Source organism: Rhinopithecus roxellana, chromosome 17, assembly GCF_007565055.1.
Source record: "Rhinopithecus roxellana isolate Shanxi Qingling chromosome 17, ASM756505v1, whole genome shotgun sequence".
NCBI classification, from domain to species: Eukaryota; Metazoa; Chordata; class Mammalia; order Primates; family Cercopithecidae; genus Rhinopithecus; species Rhinopithecus roxellana.
The window spans coordinates 93,217,634-93,221,738 of NC_044565.1; positions in this window are offsets into that span (position 1 = coordinate 93,217,634).

The window sequence follows — 4,105 nt, forward strand, 5'->3', positions numbered from 1 at the left end:
AAACTTTTCACTTGGCTATCATCAGTTCTAGGGCCTGACATGCCTTTATTGATTAAGATATTGAATGAGATGTTTTGCTTTGAACAAATAAAATACCTGAAATATTTAAATAGAACATTAAATTAGTTTCACCTGCTTTCCACAATACCACTGGATTCTTGGAGAAAACAGAGTGAAACGACAGATCTATTTCTGCCTTTTGCAAAATGCATCTGTGTATAGAAACCATTCTGAATATCCTCTTGATGAATTAACCCTCTGGGTTACTAAGATGCTTTCTTCTACAGCTGAACAAGAGCTGTTTTTGCCACTTGTTGCCCTTGTATCAACTCTTTTCATTAATAGGAAAGGTTACTATTTTAACAAGCATTGCTGAATAATAAATATCAGAAAATGAACCACTTCTGAGTTCTACCCTTTAGCTATCTCTCTCTCAGGCTTGGAAAGGAAAGATTTGCTGGAAAAAAAAAAAAAGCTAGTTTATGACTGGAAAAAAATCATTAATATTTTGGAGAGATCTTAATACAGAAAAGCCACAAATTTAAACCCAAGGGCAAATAAACCGTCAAGGAGGACATTTGAGCTGATCCAAGAAGGCCATTTGGAATCTCACAGGCGGACAAAAACAGTAAATGTTCTTGACTGGGGAAAGAAAGTCCCAGAGGCATGAAAGAACATGGCATATTCAGAAATTCCCCCACTCTGGTCCAAATTTTATTCACTGAGGGGAGCAGTGAGGAATGAAGCGGCAAAGATTAATCCCAGACTGATTTATTTGGGCAGAAAAAGGGTGAGGGTGGGCAGGGTACAGGTGCAGATCAGGGACATGAACCTTAGGCAAAGCAACTCAGAAACTTGTCAGTCGAAATCCTTGAAAATGACTGCTGTCATTGGTGATGGCAGAAAACAAAAATATCTTCTCATTTGATGTTCTATTTCTAAAGAGAGAACATAGTAATTGTAAGACACAGTACTGGCTTGAGTTAAAGCCTATTAGTCATGCACATACTTTTGCTGACCCCATCCCTAATTTGAAATCTAGAAAAACTTTAAAATTATAACAGCTGCTATTTGTGATACTTTACATATCTTTTTAGAAAGTACTTCCATAGTGGTAGTAATAATATTAAATATCATTTATTGAAGCTACTCTGTGCCAGGCATTTTATATTGTTCTCATTGGAATATTAACAATTACTTGTAAACTAAATATTATTATCCTAATTTATAGGGGAGAAAACTGAATAAATGTTTCAAAGCTTTAGTATTTTACCCCAAGACACAAAGCTAGTGTGTAATAGAACTACAATCTAATCAAGAGTGCTGGTGACACCAAAGTCTATCCATTACAACATGTTTGTTGAGGGAATCCACGGTGCTGAAGAGTTCAGATATTCTAGTTGCTAAGTCATAAGTCTGGAAATGTCAGCACTTTCTAAATTTTTATTTTTTTCAGGGAAATTCTTTGGAAATATGCAAGCTCTATGACTTGACTTTGTATAGCAGGGTTTTGAGCATATAAAGCCTTTTCTTCATGAACTTTCAGGAACCTTTTAATGGTGAAATATGTCAAGCAATAGTTACCCTTCCTCTTCCTTGACGTCTTTAAAAAAACTCCACATACTTGACTGTTTTACCTTCTTGAAAATCTCTTCTCTGTTGGTCTTGGTTATACCCCCACATCACAGTTCCCTCCAACCATTCTTATCACTTTTTTTCATGATCTTTTATTAAGGATTATTTCTTCTATTGCTCATTAAAAGTTAATGTTCTCCAAATCATCTTCTCTTTTCTTTTTATTCGTCTATACACTCTCTTAGTGTGGTGTTATAGTTTCACAGTTTCAATTGCCTGCAACACAAAGATATTAATATCCTAGTGCCCCAAACCTATTAATATATAGCCTTACATAGCAAAAGAGACTATTCAGATATGATTGAAACATCTTAACATAGAAAGATTATCCTGGATTATCTAGGTGGACCCCCTGTAATTCCAAGAGCCTCATGGAAGGCAAGATGGTCAGAGAAAGAGAAGGTACAAGAAAAGAATCAGAAATCAGAAGAGTAGATGCTATGCTGCTGGTATGAGAGAGAGAAAGGGGACCACAAGCTAAAGTATTAAGGCACCCTTTGAGGCTGGACAAGTTAAGGAAGATGGATTCTCCTCCAGAACCTCCAGGAAAAAAAATAAAATAAAAAAATAGGCCTGTCAATACCTTGAGTTTAGTCCAATGAAACTGATTTCAAACTTCTGATCTCCATAACTGTAAGACAGTAAATTCATACTGTTTTAAGCTACTGTATATGGTAATTTGTTATAGCAACAATAGGAAATTAACATATCTTCAATATATTAAGAACTTTCAGGCACTGAGTCTTGTCCCCATATCTCTCTTGAATTCCAGAATGATGTAGAGGACTACTCATTAATTACCTCAACCTAAACACCCCACAAAAATATAGTTGAACTGAGCCCAACCATCACCACCACCCACCCACTGAATTAGCAAGAATCACTCTTGACCACTCCATCTTTGCCAGCCTCATAGACAAGCGTTGTCTCAAAAGATGGTCATGATCTACCCCAACAGAGGTAAATGACAGAATAACTCACAGCTTTGCATCACATATTTATCATGACATTCACAAAACTTGTCTTGCCGGGTATTGACCAAAGACATTACAATGTCTCAGTAAGGCACGGATAAAAGACTTTAGCTATAAGACTTGTAACTTATTGGTGACCTTTGAAATATGAGCTGGCTTCAGTGGAAAAGGGGAGAAAATCCAGAACTATTCACACCAAATGTAGAAGAAAAGAAAATAAAGGGTGGTAAATACAATTTTCTAAAGAGTGCTACCAAAGGTGACTAAAGAAATTTAGATCTTAGAAATGTCAGTCAAATCCACACATTATTCTTCATCTGATACCTAGGAAATTATATTCAGTCCTTGATAACATTTTTTGAGTGATATTAGATTAACTGGAGCTCATCTAAAGAGTAACCAGAAAGGATAAAAAATTTTATATGATGAACTATTAAAAAATGTAAATATTCAATACTGAAGTACTGACATGGTGTGAACTCAAAGGTTTAGATTAAAACCAATGCCTGAAGTACTGTGACTCACCAGAAAAAAGAATTTCTACTAATAACATAACAATAAGCTAATTATTTACATGGAATGACATTACATAAAATAAAACAGTACATTTGACATTATTATTAGCAATTAAGAATAAGCTGAGTAAGCATTTAGTACCAAAACTGTAGTATGGAATACAGTGCAGTAGGAACCAATGGGCTACAAAGAAGTAAAGAAAAAAAGAAAAAGTCTTGATTTGCATCCAGACTTTGCAGTTGCTTTGTTGGCATGTGAACATTTCACCTTTCTCAGTCTCATTTTTTTCCATATGTATTACAAATAATTTTTTTAATCAGTGAATTTTTTGTAAGGATGTGTTAAGTGATGCATTCAAGCACTTAGCAAACTTCCTGGCACACATCAATTTTCCATAAATAGTGATATTACTAGAAGAAGGAGAATTCAAACATTGGATAATGCATTAGTCTAGATGAGCTCTAAGACATTTCTAAAATCTGTTTTCAACAATACAGCCATATAGTTAATAAGAACAAAACAACTTTTCTCTAAAGAGAATTGTAATACTTTGAAGAAATGCCACTAACGTACTTTAAGATACAGATCTGAAGAAATAGGAAAGCTAAGGAAATTCCAGATTACCAGAGCCTGAAGGAGAACTGAGTCTCGAATGGGTAGGCTAAGGCTTTGGCTGCCCTAACCACATACACTCATCTTATTAACCAAGAGGTGTGAATTTAAATGGCATCAAAATGATAGGAGGTAAATGTTGGGCTCATATGGAATGTGATGACAGAAATGAGATCCTGATAGAAAGCCAGAATCCTTGATGCACAAAATGAAAAATTCAGGCTTATCATAGAGGACAAAATGAAGCTTAAAGATCTTAGTCCAGACACTAATTAAAAAAAATAAATAAATAAGGCGTGTTCCCCCGCCCACCTCCCCGCACAGAGAAGTTATAAACTCAATCCTGAACCCACTCGGGCTTGTACGTG